General features: G+C 38.7%; 1 protein-coding gene across 4 annotated transcripts in view; it reads right to left on the reverse strand.

Moving 5' to 3' along the window:
• Ahi1 (Abelson helper integration site 1) overlaps nucleotides 1-16,864 on the reverse strand; it is a 148,984-nt gene extending 132,120 nt beyond the window's left edge. For 2 of the 4 annotated variants that reach the window (XM_042262219.2, XM_015998668.3), the window contains exon 1: nucleotides 16,571-16,816. The gene's annotated coding sequence lies outside the window, so the exon portion shown is untranslated. Of the gene's footprint in view, nucleotides 1-16,570 lie in introns of all 4 variants that reach the window. The other 2 variants (XM_042262218.2, XM_006980107.4) reach the window with 2 other exon arrangements.
• Nucleotides 16,865-18,640: the final 1,776 nt, after the last annotated feature.

An 18,640-nucleotide genomic window follows, 5' to 3' on the forward strand; every position in this document is an offset into this window, starting at 1 on the left:
CCACCTACTAAAAGAAGCTTTTCTGATCAAAGTTGATCAATGCCCTGATACATGCAGAGAGCACTATGTCATGAACTTAAAATAGGATATTGAAGAACTCTAAAAAAGCTGGACAAAAAAGAAGTAAAAATGATGGAAATAAACTTTTGAGTGACAGAAACAAAAGCTTAATAAATGTTAAAAACTCAAAACTGGCCGGGCGGTGGTGGCGCACGCCTTTAATCCCAGCACTCGGGAGGCAGAGCCAGGTGGATCTCTGTGAGTTCGAGGCCAGCCTGGGCTACCAAGTGAGTTCCAGGAAAGGCACCAAAGCTACACAAGAGAAACCCTGTCTCGAAAAACCAAAAAAAAAAAAAAAAAAAAAAAAAAAAAAAAAAAAAAAAAAAAAAAAAAAAAAAAAAAAAAAAAACTCAAAACTGACAAAACTCACAATATTCCAATATGGAGCCAAAATAAAAATGAAGAATCTCCAGAAAAGGAGGACTTATTAATGAATTCTGAGGTTCAGATTTTTTAATCTCCCATGCAGACAGATAATGAGCAGAATATTTGATTTGCAATGGAAAAATACTGAAAGAGCTAGGGTTTCACTATATATCACATATATAATATATACATATATATACATGTATATATATATATCCACTATATATATTTTTACCACATTCAAGTGTCTTTTGCTCACTCAAAGATTGCTAAACTATATATACATATATATATTTTTAAAGATTTATTTTTTATGCATATATGCAGAAGAGGGCATCAGATCTCATTATAGATGGTTGTGGGCCACCATGTGGTTGCTGGAAATTGAACTCAGGACCTCTGGAAGAGCAGTCAATACTCTTAATCTCTGAGCTATCTCCCCAGTCCCTGCTAAACTATATTTTAAGTATAAATTTTAGAACCATGGCCCCTGAAAAATCTTCCATAATCTAATATAATAAATAGCCTTCTTGGGCTGGCGAGATGGCTTAACAGGTAAAGAACTTGCAACGTAAGACTGATGGCCTGAGTCCAACCCTGAGAATCTACACAAAAATGGGAGTTGACTCTACAATTTTCCTCTGGCCTACACACACACACACACACACACACACACACACACACACACACACAAGAAAATAGTACATTTAGCTTTTATATCTTATTTTAAGAGCAACTATGTTTAATTTAAAACAGTAACACGCAAATTTTTAAAAAGCATAAAATTCCAAAGATGAAACAAAAACAAAAAAGCCCCACTCAATTCTAGCTGCCTACGATGAAAATTACTGTTCATTTTTTCAGAAACTGTTTTCTTTAGTTATAGTTCAGTAACTGAATTTCCACTATGCTGAAATTAAGCATAAGCATATTTTCTTTCTACTTGTTCAGTGAATATCAGAAATATAGTATATCAATATGCAGAAATTGTGAGAACACACCAGAAAGAAATAAGATATCTTATCAAATAAGATAGCCAAGATTGCAAAATAGCAGAGATTTATGATCTCAAAGAGAAGAAATTCACAAGGAATAAATAACAACATTTTAAAAGCTTACATATAAGAGCTAAAATAATGATTTATATAATTGGATAAAACCTTTGTAACTCTGTTAGAACAGGGTAAAATAAAAACGAACCCTCCTCTGATTAGCTTTCCCGGTTCCTGCAATGTGCTTTGATCAGATCCTTGTCACCTCCCCCAATCCTCTCAGATTGTCCCTACCCACCTAAGTTCATGTTCTTTCTCCCTTTAAAACAAAACAAGAGCAGCACAAACCCTGAAGACAAATTTGGGTTGGCTAACTATCCCTGAGCACGGAGCCTGTCCTGGAACGTGGTTGCTATACCATGAAGGAAACTGACTTTCCCACTTCCAGAAGCTATCAATTGTGAGTAGTTTTGTGACTAGGGGTGGGACTTCGGACCCACTTCTCCTCCTCTATGCTAGGATTTTGTTGGCTTGAGCTTTTGCAGGTCTTGTGCATGCTGCCACAGTGTCTGTGAATTCATATGTGCATCATATGTGTTTGGAAAACACTGTTTCCTCGAAGATACCTACAACCTCTGGCTCTTACCATCTTTCCACCTCCTCCTCTTCTACATAGAACCTTGAAGGGAGGGGTAGGATATAGACATCTCATTCAGGGTTGAGCATTCTCAAGTCTCCTTCTCTGCACTGACTAGCTGTGGGTCTCTGTGTTAATCACCACCTACTGAAAGAAGCTTCTCTGATCAAAGTTGATCAATGCCTGGTATATGCATATAGCACTATGTCATGAGATATCATTTTATTATTATATTCATTGAGCACAATAGTGGTCTGTTTTTCCTCTAAGGCCCATGACCTATCTTGCTTCAGCTTCTTGGTCTCACTGACAATGTCAGATATGGGTTCCATATCATAGAGTGGACCTTAAATTTGACCAAAAAAGTGGTTGATTACTCCCATAACATGCTAGTCACTATTGCGCCAGTGGGTATTGCAGGTAGGTCATGATTACAGCTCTTAAGGTTCATAGCTGGGTGAGACTGATTACTTTTTTACTCTGGTAAGGTGTACAGCACCTTCCAGCACTATGAAGGCTAGACAGTATGGATGAAATCTCCAATTGAGTACCAGCTCGATCTCTCCATATTATTTAACTCACGTGGTGTCTTCAGCAATAGGGTATTACCGCTAGATGGTGGAGTACAACAAATAGCATTGGCTAAATCCTGTAAAGTTTGTGGGGCTCCAAGGAATCCCACTGATCCATTCCTTTGTTTGTGTTCATGCCTGAAGGTGGTAGACATGCATGTATATGTATGCATGGAGAGGCCAGAGGAAATCAGGTGTCATTTCTCAGGTGCCAATCACAATTTTAAAGACAAGATCCCTTACTACCTTGCAACTTCTTTAGGAAGCTTATCTAACAAGAAAACACTGGGAAAGTACATAGTCTTGCAAACATGTCACAGCTGATTTTTCTTACCATGGCCGTTGGTGATTGCACTAAGATCCTTATGCCTGCAAGGCAAACACTCCACTGAGTCACCTACCCGCCCTCTTTGATCTATTTCTAGTTATTTTCCAAGAATGCTATGGTTATGTTCTGCATGGACATCCAATTGTTCCAGGACCCTTTGTTGAGATTATGCTGTTCTTCATTGATAACTTAGCCAATTATATAATGAATCAACTAATCTGGTCAGGGGTATAATTGAGTGGTAGAGCATGTTCTTAACCATGAGCAAGACCATGGTTTTCAACTCTCAACATAAGAGAAAGAAGAATCAATGAACCAACTCTACAATGGATCTATTTATAGATTTACTCTTCCCCACTAAGATGTATGCATATTTTTAAAAGTTAATAAATTACTTTGAATACTACAGCTTTATAATAGGTCTAATTGTGTAATTTCTTCAATTTTGTTTTTTCATATTGTTTAGGTTCTTTGGCCAACTGCTCATATTTGCAAATAAGTATTCTAATTAGCTTTCGAGATTTTAAAAAGTTGCATTTTGATTTGGATTGAACTAACTCAACACATTATTTATTTATTTATTTATTTATTTATTTATTTATTCAGACAGGTTTTCTCTGTGTAGTTTTAGTGCCTGTCCTGGATCACGCTCTGTAGACCAGGCTGGCCTCAAACTCACAGAGATCTGCTGCCTGGCTTTGCCTCCCGAATGCTGGGATTAAAGGCGTGAGACACCACTGTCTGGCAATGCATAATTTCTTGCAGAACAGACATTTAACAATATTTATTCTCCTAAACCTTAAGAGGTAATTGTGTATTTATTAGGTTTTTATTTTCAGCAACTGAGTTTCGTGTACACAAAATTTTAAAATGTTTACCCTTCACTGACATACATTTTTGTTGTTTCTGTTTGTTTGTTGAAGCAGGGTCTCATATGGAGCCCTGGTTTATTTAAAACTTGCTTTACATACCAAACTAGCCTTGACTTGCAAACCTTCTGCTTCTGCCTCCTAAGTGCTGAGATTATAGATGCATGACACGATGCCCAATCACATTTTTGGTGCTATTATATACACATTTTAAACTTTCAAATTATTCACTACTTGTATAAAATATATTTGATTTTTGTACCATGACTTTACATTGTTAAACAAGTCACCTATAAATAGAAATTATTTTAATTCTTTACAGTCTTCATGTCTTTTTAAATTGATATTGTCACTTTAATCGACATTTCTAATGCACTTGTGAAAACAGAGAGAGATGCTTAGGACATCATCATTCTTTATTTTTACAATTAAGAATGAAATGAACAGAAAATGAAATGATAGTGATTCTTTCTACTTTTGGTCTCTCAGAATTTCAGAAGACAATGATGAGTATTTCCAAGTGTTTTTCCCCCCCCCCCCCCCCCTGATTTGGGATGATTGTATGGTTTTTTCTTGCTTTTTTTTTTTTTTTTTTTTTGGTTTTTTTCGAGACAGGATTTGTTTGTGTAGTTTTGGTGCCTGTCCTGGATCTTGCTCTGTAGACCAGGCTGGCCTTCAACTCACAAAGATCCACCTGGCTCTGCCTCCCAAGTGCTGGGATTAAAGGTGTGTGCCACCATTGCCCAGCATGGTTTTCTTATTTAGTCATGTAAGATGGTGAATTTGAAGTTTTTTCTAACACTGAACTAACAATGGAATTTCTAAGATAAACCCAAGTCAGAATGTCTTAGAATACTAACTTCCTAGTATTTTGTTGAAATTGACTGAAACTGTCTTCAAAAGATATATGGCTTGATAGTTTCTGTTTTGTTAATTGTATCTTTGGTTTTGGTATCAAGGGTGGATTCATGAAAGGGACTGGGTATTTATCTCCTCGTATTAAAATGTAGTTAAGAATTTTACATAATTGGTATTATTTCTTCTGCAAATGTTTGGTGAAATTCACTAACAAAACTACCTGGGAATAGTTTTCTTTCTAGGAAAGCTTTAAGAACACATTCAAATAATTGAAAAGATATACGGTATTTAGGTTATCAACTTTCCAGTTCTTTGGGAGATTTTTTTTTCCTTTTAGGTATTCCAAATCATCTAGTAACTTTATTGTCAGAGATATTTATAATGTTCATTACACTTTCAAAGTCTGTAGACCTACCATGAGACTCTTCTTAGATTCCAAGTACTGGTGATTGTGTTGTCTATCCTTTTTCAAAGTCCGGCTAAAATTCATTAAGAAAAGAGTAATTTCCCAGAGCCAGTGAAATGGCTCATAGGGAAAATGTGCAAACTGTCAAGCCTGACTGTCTCATTTTGCTCTCCAATACCCTCGTGGTGGGAAAAGAACAAACTTCTACCTGTTGTCCCCTGATCTCTACATACACACGTGTGTGCACACACAATAATAAATGAAAAATATTGAATTATAATACACAAATGTAACTTAAAAATCAAGTAAAACAAAAACAGAAGAAAGGCTATGAAAGGCCACATTCTAACCAAGATACAGCCACTGCCATCTCAGCCTTCCAGAAGCTGAAGTTCTAGGCCTGCAGGAGACTTGCCCTGCCAAGAGTCATCCATGGAACCCAACCCCTCACTGCTGGACTATGGGTTATTAACATAATCTGGGAGAAGAGGAGTCATTGCCTTCAGTTATTTGCCCACTGCTGACGCCCCGGGCACCAATGGGTAGGTTCAAGCCCTGGGCCACATAGATGGTCCTGGTTAAATTCCGTGAATCACAAAATAAAACAAATAAATAACTTTGTGGGAAAGAGATCTGCAGAGAAGGGGGCCTCACAGGTGGGAGGGTGGAAGGAAAATAATTAGACTATATCATACCTAACTATAAAATTGTCAAATAACAAATCAATTTAAAATTTATTAATAAAAAGGTTTTTTTTTTCCAAATTGTTTCATGTCTATTTCAAATCCCAAACAAGGTCTAATTTAAGGACTACCCCCTGGCTGGATCTAGAAAGGTAACTCCAAGCCCTTGGGATGTTCTATTACGTTAGAATATTTATGTACGTGAAGCCTTGAGCCATACTGTATCACTATGACCCAAGAATTCTTGTTAACAATATGATTTATAGTGAATATAGTTTGCCTAGGGTTTGGAAATGAGAGCAGCTACCGTCACTCACTCAGGCACTGCATAGCCGTGACTGACATCTCCTCATACACACAAAGCAATGGACACCAAGACTTGAACATCTGGATCGTTGTGGGCTGAGCCCCATGTGCTCTTCCTTCCTTCCTTCCTTCCTTCCTTCCTTCCTTCCTTCCTTCCTTCCTTCCTTCCTTCCTTCCTTCCTTCCTTCCTTCCTTCCTTTCTTTTTTTTCTGAGACAGGGTTTCTATGTAGTTTTGGAGCCTTTCCTGGGTCTCGCTCTATAGACCAGGTGGGCCTCAAACTCACAAAGATCCACCTGGCTCTGCCTCCCGAGTGCTGGAATTAAAGGCGTGCGCCACCACTGCTTGGCTACATGTGCTGTTTCTATCTGCGGATTTTAATCTATGTCCTGAACCAACACAATCCAAGTATGAGTATATTAGCTTTTGAGTACTGTATCTCTAGAAAGTCATCAAGCTTGAAGTTGGGACCCTGAATATATAAAATAACCAATGTTATCACTCCTTTAAAAAGATTTACATTTAGATTTACTCATTATTTTTCTCTTCTGTTTATTCCAGGCTTATTTATCCTATATATATATAGTGAAAGCTTCTATGATGGATTAAGACAACTGTCTCTATTTAACATAGCATTAGTTTTTTTTTTTTTTTTTTTTTTTTTTGCAATGATAAAGTACTATGACCAAAGCAACTTAGAGGAGAAAGGGTTTGCTTAGCTTACAGTTCCAGAGAGGATACAGTCCATTATGGCAGGGAAGGCGTGAAAGCAGGCACTTAAGAGTGGCCTGGCAATCAGGAATCAAAGAGATCACATTTCATCTGCACACAAGCAGCAGGGTGAGCAACCCCAAAGCCTGCCTCAGTGACATACTTCCTCCTGAAAGGTTCACCCCCTAAAGGCTTCATAATATTCCCAAAGGACCAATTGTTCAAACATAAGAATATAAGGGTGACATTTCTCACTCACACCATTATAGGGCCATAAACTTCCTTTTAAATATTGCTTGAGAATTACATGCATTCTGTTATTTCATTTTAAGTCAGTTGAAAAGTATTTTCTAATACATCTTGTGATTTCTTTGATATATTATTTAGAGTTCTGCTTAAATACTAAATTTATACTGAGTATCAGTATACATGTCTATTGGTTATTTCTAATCTGATTCTTGTTGTCTAAGAATGTGCTCTGTATTCTTTAAAATTTTTATAGTGAATTTATATTTTTCTTTGTTATACTTCAAACATACTCATGGCCCTGAAGAGTACTAGGCATAGAGACTAGATCTTACACATTTGAAAACAATGTTTCATGCTGAGAATGTTCTAGAAAACTTAAATTTTCAAATGGTGTTATATTACTCAAGTCTCCTATAGTCTTAATGAGCTCCTTGTTGTTTACTCTGTAAGTTCTAGGACGGTGTGCTGAAATATCTCATTGTAATTACTGCTGGTCTACTTGTCACCTTGTTTCCATCAGTGTGTGGGGTATCTGAACACCTGGTAAGTGTTTATACCCACTGAAAACTGCCATCTTCCTGGAAAATTGCTACATTCATCAAGAAATATTCCTCTAAACTTTAACATTCCTCTTTACTCTTGCTAACTTTTTACCTTTTAAAGGTACTTTCATTAGCATTAATACTTCCAATTTATTTTGGCAAGTGTTAGCATACTATCCTTTCTTCCATTCTTTAAATCTCAACCTGTCTTTAAGTGGGTTTCGTAGTCAATGTATACTTATAATGTTCTCTTTGCCCGTCATTAGTTCTCCACTTCTTAAATTCTTTTGAGTTGACTTTTATCATTGTAAGTCATGTCATTCTTGATATGGCAGAGTTTAAACATCATCTTCTATTTACTTCCATTTGTCCTGTTCCTTTTTCCTTGTTTCATGAATTTTCTGTATTTTTCATTCTTTTCTATATTTCTGTATTGCCTATATTATTGGCTTTTCAGATATTCTTTTAAGCAATTGTTTCATATTTTATAAAACAAAGCTAACTTCTCACCATCTATAGATGTCATGTTACATTTTTAAAAAAATGTCTGTGCATATATACGTTGAGGGCAAATACACATGTGTGTGCAGATACTTGTGTGTATGTATACATGTGAAGGCCAGAGTCAACTGTGGATGTTATCATGAAGAACACCTTTCACTTCTTTTGAGACAGTGTCTCTCACTGGCCTGGAGCTCAATGATAAAGCAAGACTGGCTCTCCAGTGAGGCCTAGAGTTCTTTTCTCCATCTTTCCAGATGTTTTATTCTTTCAATACATATTCATACCATGAGAAAGCTCTGTTTCTTTATGGAGCTTTCATCATCTGCATTTTCCATTTCATTTTTAAACTTTGTGGCTACTTTGTTTGGTTGTGAAATCTGGACATACCTGATCTGTAAAAAACCAAATTTCTTTGTGCATGTGAAAATTAACTTCTTTGTGTGGGTGGGTACAGACATGCACATGCCACAGCATTTCTGAGGGTCAGAGGACAACCTTCTTGTGTCTATCTCTGAGATGGGGGTCTCTTCACTGCTACATAAGCCAGGTTAGTCAGCCCAGGACACTCTGGAGACCCTCCATTTCCCACTTTCCATCTCTCTGTAGGTGCATGCTGGGATTATAGACACTGTGCATGAACATTTAGGATATTGAACTTTTGACTTAAAAGGCTGATATAACCTGACTTCTGGTAGCTTATCAAGCACATCAGGCTATTTCTAAAGTCAAATTTATGTTGCTTAGTTGTTCCAAATTCTAGGATGAAATAAACACTAACTACCCTCCTAGGTAAAAGTCAGTTACATGACATTTTGCTTGATCTTTGAAAACTGTTTGATTAAAGGCAGGCCCAGTGGCAAAGGCCTGAAATCCCAGTTATGTAGATTTTAGAAGCTGAGGGTGTGTGTGTGTGTGTGTGTGTGTGTGTGTGTGTGTGTGTGTGTGTAGAGAGAGAGAGAGACAGAGAGAGACAGGGGAGATTGATCCATGGTAAAAGCAATTGTGTAAAATTTAAGACATTCACAACTCAGCACACATGTGCACACACAGAAAACAACTGAACACTAACATGGCATGTTTTTAAATGACATACAAACAGAAAGAAATAAAACAAAATATGATCTGTAACTGATAACTAAACTTCCAAAGACTATGTACCATTTGCTATGATATAAGATCTTGTGGCTTTTTTTTTTTTTTGTGGTAGTTAGTGTGTGTGTATGTGTATATGTTTGTGTGTTTTATGTGTGTATAAAAACACAAGAGATCATAATAAAAATAGAACTGAAATACTGAAGTAGGCATAAATACTAAACAGTGTACTTACAATGGGTACAATTACAGATTCTTTATAATACTAAAGAAATCTAGCTATAGTTAGTTGCTGATTTATTTATTGCTTTGAGTTCCCCTTAAAATATGCTACCAAAAATTCCTCATTTCAAAGTGTGTCTCCAACTTGAAAGGATAATCACTCCTTAAGAATCATTTCTTCTTGTCCTACAGGGTAGGATATTACAGAAGAAATCCCAATAAAGGCAGTATACTGAATATCTGATATAAAACATTACTCCCTATGTTCCTCAGAGTTCTGAGTAAAAGATATTTTCCTCAAAAATGTACATCGTGCACACTTTAATAGTATGTTATTTTTGTAGACAGCAATAGTTAACATGAACTAAATATTTAAGAATGATGTGGTTCTAATGTAAACTTTTACTATGCTATTTATCATGATAGACTTACTGTTCTCAGCTCCAAACTTTATAACTTTAGTATAAAAGTTATAATTTGATGCAAATATTTACACATAATAACCAAATGAACAATACTTACTTGAGATGTCTTCTCCAGATTTGGCAAGTATTTTTTTTTTTTTAGATTTTTAGGGTGTTTTTTTTTTTCTTTCTTTTTTTGGTTGTTGTTTTCTTTTACCTATTAGATAGTTTGGAGCTTTAAGTAATTATTCAAAGTCAACTTCAGTTTTTAACTTCATTCTCAAGCTCTTTGCAATTTTCCAAACTACTCCATTATGATACAAATGTGCACTATTACTATGTTAAGAATATAGTCCTAGGTTTGAGTTCCCTAGTTTTAGTAAAACAATTGCAGTCCCTCTTTCTTCAAATGATTTTTTGAATGTTTTGCTGACACAGTTCTCATTGGTACTTCTCTTACCTTCTGGAGAGTTCCTCTTAAATCCTTCTTTGCTAAGATAATATTTGAGGCACAATAGCACCTCCCACTGTTAGTCATGTGACTGGAGACACATTATTTACCATTTCTAAACTTCATTCTCCTTATCTCTAAAACCAGTGATTCCTCCAAAGGTCATTCTGCACGAGAAATAACCTGCATTTGCTTAGCCTGTAGTCAGAACTGCACACATTTTATTCCTTTAAAACAGAAATCAAATCACATTATTCCCCTGCTTCAAACACGACAAATTTCTCATTCACCTGGGATAAAACATAAAATAAGTCCCTTACCTGTCCCATAGGGTTCTGGGCATTCTTACTCTGGTTTCAGATCAAGACCAATGTTCCCTTAGATACTGACACCCCAGTTATATTTCCTTTTGTAGGTCTTCAGGTAGAACAAATCCCTCTCATGGGAAAGAAGCTGCTTCTACTGGTACAAGCTTCATCTAATTCTTCACCCAACTTGATGAAGCTTCTTATTTACACACTGTGCCTAAAGACCTCAACTGTGTTTTCTTGTGTCTAACTTATCAGAGGTCCTTTTCTCTCATAGTCAACTGGAAAACAGATAATTATGTGTGTGCCAGGATGAACACACTGTCTCTCCCACTGCACTATGCAGCTTATAACCCTCCATACTAGTATGAAGCATGGTGCAGAGTAAGCAGTTGATTCGTGTCTTTTCTAAAATGTTTTTATTTATGTGTACATGTGTGTCCATGTATGCACATATGCCATATGTGTGTTCTTGGCAGCCAGAAGTTTGAGACAGAGTGACAGGAAGATTTCCACTAATTTAAGGTCAGCAATGTGTATACAGTGAACTCCAGATCAACCAAGGCTCTGGAGACCTTGCCTCAACAAAAAAAAAAACAAAGAAAAAGAAAAAAAGAGGAATAAATGAGGGATAAACAGATTCATTGAAAACAGACGTTCATTCAGCTAAGAATTTTTATGGCTACTTTTATGCTTTATTGATAGGGTTAAATACCTAGAGCAGAAACCAAACTTAAAATAGGTATTACTTTCTCTAAATTTATTTACTAATTACATCTACTTTGTTATTCTGTTAAGAGTTTCTTAAAATAAACCAAACTTAAAAATGAATGTATAAAACATGAATTTTGTAGATAAATTTCATTAATGTCTTACCAGTAGACATCTATCAGCTTTATGTCAAGCACTGATAAATAGGGTTAACCACTGACTCAATCAGAATCCTACGAAAACAGATGACTAATTTGTAATATGGGATGTCCAAATAAAAAAATTATAGAACATCTTGCACTCCAGATTGTGCTATTAAACCGGGCGGTGGTGGCGCACGCCTTTAATCCCAGCACTTGGGAGGCAGAGGCAGGCAGATCTCTGTGAGTTCGAGGCCAGCCTGGTCTATAGACAGAGTTCCAGGACAGCCAAGACTGTTTCATAGATAAATCCTGTCTAGAAAAACAAACAAACAAAACAAAACAATAAAAAGAAAGAAAAAGATTGTGCTATAATGTCATCGCTATATCATCAGGTTCATTCTAAAGTTCTGTTATATTTCAATTAGTTCAGGGTCCTAAAGTTAAGCAAACTGCACTTCATTTGATAAACTCTTTCTATATACAAAAACAAAAAATTGAGAAAAGCAGTAAACATCTCCCTTTGTATGTTAAACTTCTAAAACTATTTTATTTAATAAGGAATGTCTTAATAGGCTTTGAAGAAATCAACCTGTCAAGAGGACACACATATTACACATTAGTAAACATAAGCTAGAGGGAAAATGCCCTACTTGCCATGATAAGTCATTGAACAAATCAAGCTGGAGGAGGGAAGGGTTGATTTGGCTTACACTTGCACATCATAATCCATCATGAAGGGAAGCCAGGGCAGGATATCAAGGCAGGAACTTAAAGGTGGAACTGACACAGAAACCATAGAGGAAGACTGCTTCCTGACTTGCTCAACTTGCTTTCTAATACATCTCAAGACCACCCATAGTGGGCTGGGCCTTCCCATTGTACTCATTAATCAAGAAAATGTCCAATAACCATGCCCACAGGCCAATCCAATGGGAGCAATTCCTGAATTAAGGTTATTTTTGTCCATGTGACTAGTTTGTGTCAAATTGACAAAAGTTAACCAGCAGAGTAGCATACTCATGGATAATGAAGTTAAGTATGTTTGTATATGCCACTGAAAATTATGTGACAAAAGAAAAGGTTAGCACAGCATTTGTACCATTTTTCTCTAATGAATACCTTATATGTTTTGTGTCAAAGCTATTGAAAGCATAGATAAACTGGGCACACATTTCCCCAAGCTGCCAGTTTTATTTAAGGATGGGGACATGCATCTACAATGAAAATATCAATTCTTACCTCAGAATATAACATTACTATTTTCAAGACTAAAACTGGAGATAATATTAGAAAGTGAGAGAAGAAGGGAAGAAAGAAAATGAAAAACAGAAAACGTATTTTGAACTGACTCAGGCTTTATTAGTTAATGTTCCAGGTCTCCCAGGCATCCTCATCCTTGATCCTTTAGGGGAGAAAGAGAATACTAAAAAGAAAAGAATGATTATACAAATGAATCTAATTATATAGCTAGCTACACAAAACAATTCATCCCTTAATTAATACATGCAGTGAAATCTATTATATTTTTACTGATAAAAGACTGTATTTATTCTTCAGGTAGATACAGATCTAATAAACCTGGTCATCTACTTTCTTTTAAAAAAATCTTAGTTTTTGACAGTTTCATATATACAGATAGATAATGAATTTTAGTTGTTTTCACTGCCATTTCCCTTACCTGCCACCCCCCCAAACCCTCTCCCTACTAAGTCCCCCTCCAATTTTCAGGTCCCTGTGTGTGACCCACGAGCTTAAGGTTGACTGTATAAGCATGAGCCACAGTTATTTACTGGAGCTTTGGTAACTTATCAGTGACTACATCATTGAAGAAAATGGCACTTTCTCACCCAGCAACCATATTCTGCCAGTTGTCCCTAAGGCAGGGAAGGAAGGGGCCTGTCCATGAGGAAATGTTGAGGGGCCTAACCTTGTGCAGGTTAACCATAGGTGCAGTGAGTTTATAAATGTAATGACTATCTCATGTCCAGAAGACATCTTTCCTCAGCACATCCCATCCATCCTCCGGCTACTCCATTTTTTTTCCTCATCCACTCTTCTGTGATGCTCCCTGAGCTGGGAGGGCATGATACAGATGTCCTATTTAGAGGTGAGCATTCAACAGTCACTTATCCTCAACATTTTCCTGGGCATCTACTTTGTAATCCACAACAAATTACAAGAGAGAGGCTACAAGGGCCAGTGTAATCAGACCTTTGGTCATACCTTCGCCCTTCAACAGAATTTTTTTGATATTTTAGAAACTTTAAAAAACTAGTAGAGGCAGGAGAATCGAGGATGGTTCCTTCCGTGTCTAGAACTAGAATAATGGGACAATAGTATTAGCTGTGATAGAATGCAATTAGTATTCCAGAGTACCTTTAAACCCAGCTCTTAGCATTAGTTTCCCATGTGTGTGACATTAGACATTCAGTCTCCTCTTTATTTGTAGACTTCGGCTGACAGTGCTTACTCATTGTCCTATGAGCTATTCTAACAGTAAAATGACTTACCACAGTGCATTAAACAAGTACCAATAAATAGTAGGTACACTTATAATAGGTAATTCCTATGGGGTACTTAGCTTAGTGTGAGGCACACTGACTGGGCATCTGAGGAGTACTAAGCAACTGCAAACATAAGATTAGTTATAAGACTTTTGGGTTCAAATCCCAGTTTCATCTGCCAGAAGACTGATATCTGTGGACCTCAATCTCTTAGTTTTTCAAGGGAATAAAAGTGAATCACACAGAAGATTTTATAAAGAGCAAATAAGAATATATAAGCAAAACACTTGGTACAGTATTTGTCACATAGCAAGCCTTCAAATATATATAGCAGTAATAACAGCCATCATAACATTGTTTAATAAAAATAATTGCATAACATTATGTTTAGAGGGAAGTATTAAACCATAGGTAGAGGCTGCAGATTTGGCCATCACCCATATATGTGATGGTTTCAGTAACACAAAATGCCAAAAGGTTTAACTCTAGACTTCACAAGATAAAAAGAATTCAAGGAGATTGGTTTTAAAACAATGAAAAAAGGAACATTACACAGAGAAAATAATGTATATTGTGTGGTGTCAAAAGATGCTGCAAAATTTGAAGGATGCCTACAAGATTTACAATTAGGCAGCCACATGTGCCATAGCTGTTTACAGAAAGCTGACAGCCACAGGTTTAAAGAATGTGTTATGTGGGAGAGGCATGTAGATAAATTCTTTCTAGAATTTTCTTCCACCTTGGAAGGATAAAACATCTTGATTTTTTCTTTTCTTTTCTTTCTTTTTTTTTTTTTTTTTTTTTTTTTTTTTTTTTTTTTTTTTTTTTTTTTTTTTTTTTTTTTTAGGATTTTTCTTTTTTAGGCTGTTGTGGGGAAGGGAAGCTGAGGATGCAGCTCAATAGTAAAATGCCTTCTAGGCATCTGCAAGATCCTGAATTTGATACCAGTACCCCAAGATACTTTGATCTTCATCAATACATTGATCTCAACCCTAAACTTTCATCCTTGTAAAACGATCTGTTCTGTGACCACCCCCCCTCCCCCACGCCCCCCCATCCCCCCATCCCCCCCCCAACTCCAACTCTCTTTCCTTCTCTCCCCTCTCCCCCCCCCTGCCCCCACTGCTAGCCTCTGGAGGGCCAGGTCTGTGCCTCAGTTTTTTAAAAAAGCAGTTAATAATGATTCTAGTACTGATAAATGGCTTTGGGTAAGGTATTAATTTCACTAGGCCTTTTTTTTTTTTAATGCCTGCGATCTTAAAATGGCACCTGCTTGTTGAAAGGAGAAAAAAATTGCAAAAAATAAAATAATCACACATTGCAGGTGCTCAGTAAAATTACTTTATGTCCATTCAACAAATAAATAATTTAAAAAGAAAATACACCATTAATTAAATATATTTATATTATCTACTATTATTTGATATTTTGAGGCACAAGTGAATACACTAATATTTAATGATAACACATTAAATATATTACAGAAATAATCATCTTTTAATGTGAATGTATACTACAGAAAATACATAGGATTAGTAACTCATTTAGTTAACATCACCAAAATTTAAGGTTAGATTTAATAAAACATCTCTGAATTTTGTATATGTCATTTTATAAAACAATTTTTTTGATTTTTAAAATTATCATACATGATATTAGGTATCATTATACCGTTTTTTTAGACTTCCCCATCCAAAGAAGCTTTACAGGAGCTTCTAAGAGAGACTACGCAGAAAAATTAACTGGATTGTGTCCCCCCTCCTCCTCTCTGAAAAACATGGAGTATGCGCCTACACATCAAGGTAAGGAAAAAAAGCATACGCACTTGATGATTCACTGACAAAATTACATAGCAAAGAAAAAAAAGAAACAAAAAATTATGTTTGCATAATTTCAACCAATAAATCAGCGATAGCCCACATAAATAAATAATATTCTAAATATTGTTTAAAAAATTCTTTTGGCATTTGAATGTTTCAAATATTCTTTCAAAAATTCCCCATCTTCCTCATCGCAATCTTCTCCTGCGAGCTCAAGCAACCATTTACGCAACAGGTGAAAAACCTGTTAGCATCTTTTTCTTTTTAAAAACGGAGAGGGATGTGTTTGCGTATGTTTCTTTACAGTAGCAATAAAGGAAAAGCAAGCATTTAGTAGATTTTTAAGTGGCCTCCGTTCTGGGGGGGCCGGGGGGGGGAATGTTACGCATACTGAAACCACCCTAAGGATATAATCTGACTTCTTACAAATAGAACACACTGATCACTCTTCTTAGATGTAATTAAGGGCACGCCATTTAGCCCCCAGCAGGCTGACATCTAAAAGGGAATAGACTTTGGTACGCATCAACTTGAGGACCATTTAAGCCCGAACGGGGAGTAGAAAGGGAAGAGGCTGCATCCCCCTCCACCGGAGCACCATGCTGGGCCAGCCTGGACCAGGCAGGAGAGCGGGAGAGTAGACCGAAGTAGCTCGCAGCCGCATCCCCCGGCCGCGGGGCGAAGGCCGAGCTCGACCCGCGTGGCGCAGGGCTGCCCCGCGCTCCGGGCCTCCAGAAGCCCCCTCGCCGCCGCCCCCTTTCAGACGCCCGGGGCTGGGCTGGCCGAGCGCCCGCACCCCGGCTCCCGCCACAGCGCGCCCGCGGGATACTCACGGAGAGAGAGAGAGGAGCGCGCAGCACGGCCTGTCCCGCCCGAGCGGCCGCCCGGCAGTGCGAAGCGGCTCCCCCGGCGCCCAGGCCCAAGGAGGAAGACGGTGGTGCGGCTCGGCCACCGCGACCCCACCGCTGGCGACGCGCGCTTTGGAGAAGAGCTGGGGGCCCCAGCTGCCGCAGTGCGGGCTGCGCGCCGCCCGCTGACGTCAGGGCCTGCCTGCCTGCCTTGGCCGCTGTTGCCTAGGCAACCCAGCCCTGGGCCCCGAGCGCGCGGCTGGACCGCGGCCCCGCCCCCCTCCCGAGCGGCCGCCGAGCGCCCTCGGCCGCCGGCTCGTGCCCGCGGGCTCGCGGCGGCCGGCGGGCACGCGCGCGCTCCGGGTCCGGGTGCCTGCGCACGCGCGCGCGAGCCGCGAGCCGCGAGTCGCGGGGCGCGGGGCGCGGGGGTGGAGCCGGAAGCGGCTCCCAGGGGCTCGTTCTCACCGCCGCCGACCGGCCCGCCGTGCTGTCGCCGCGCAGGGGCGCGAAAAGCGGGCTGCCTTAGAACTCGAAGGAATGTGGGGAGAAGCACAAGTGGAAGCTGACTGACGGCGACGCGCTCAGCGTGGAAAACGGGAATGAGTGCATGCACGCACGCATGCATGCATGCATGCAGTGCAGCCGAGAAAGACTTGTCACCCCCCCACCCTACGCAGTCGCGCCCACAGAATGAAACATGCATTTTAAGTGTGAATGAGCAGCAGCCCCACTGCACCCCAGTTCTCAGGGAGGACGGATTCGCAGTCCCACGGGCGCTGCTCCCGGTGTTGAGAACCAGAATGAAGAACGTCACGTTTTCCAACGCCCCCCTCCCCCTGCCTTGGCTCATTTCTGCTTCAGGCGCCATCTTGGGCTGTGAGTCACCAGGAGTGGAAAAATACGAGGTGCATCAGTCCCTTCACCAGAGTTAGAGGCCATTTTCTGCAGCTGTCCGCCCACCCAACCTGTGGCGTCCTTTGTATGGCGACGGCATTGCGTGCTTCTGTCTGGAGGCCAGCTTTTCCACTCTTCCTGGTATCCCCATACCTAACAAAACACATCTCCTTTGCTTCTCAAAAATGCAATGAGGAGACCGTGGCAGAAGTCAGCAGTCCAAAGCCTGCTAAGTGGGGCTGCTGGGTTTTCCACTCAAAAGTCTCAAAATCCCCCTTCTACATCTCTGTCTTGATTTAAGCTATCATCATCCCTTCCGTGTGTTGGCAAGATACCCTTAGGGGTTTCTAAGATGCTTTCTTTTTAACCAAACATTTTTAATACCCCCAGTTTATAGTCCATCCATCATTACCATTGCCAAAGGCAAGCTTCCAGTATGTACCAGTATGTCTTATGGGGGGACTGGCCTCATGACCGGTGTCCTGACTCCAGTTTTGATTACTAATTTTCTTTCATTCCACTAACAGACTAACCTTACTAATGTAAAGTTGATAATGTTACCACCCTCTTTTTTCCTTTCTTTCTTTTTTTTTTTTTTTTGTCTTTCAAGACAGGGTTTCTCTGGCTTACCCGCCTCTTTTAAAAATTACTTCAAAGGAGAAAATCTAACCACTTTGCCATGGATACAGATGCTCTGTCTCCCTGGGTTTGCCTTCTCATTACCTCCTTTTTTTGTTTCAATTTTACACAATTTTTAAATTACGTGCATCACAAAATAAGCAATATTAAATTATATGTTGCACATAATTTTATACAATATTGAATTATGTATGCCAGGCTGCACAATTTACACCTTTTCCAGCCCTGATCCTTGATCATATTGTCTTCATCTCCTTGAAAACCTTTCCTTGTAAACTACTCCCAAGTGGTGTCTCTTCTGTGAATCTTAGAAAGTTACCTACTAAATACTCTGAGCATGGCAAATATGTCTACCTCATTAGACTGTGGGGACTGATTCTATGTATTTTCATCCTCAGCAGGTACTGTAGAATCAAATAGTACTTACTGAGCATTTGTTAGATGAATGAGTTCTGTCTACAGCTGTGCATTGTATCTTACATACTTTCTATATTTCCAACATAACTGACATTTAAATTTCCA

This window comes from Peromyscus maniculatus, chromosome 16 (assembly GCF_049852395.1).
Source record: "Peromyscus maniculatus bairdii isolate BWxNUB_F1_BW_parent chromosome 16, HU_Pman_BW_mat_3.1, whole genome shotgun sequence".
Classification (NCBI taxonomy): Eukaryota; Metazoa; Chordata; class Mammalia; order Rodentia; family Cricetidae; genus Peromyscus; species Peromyscus maniculatus.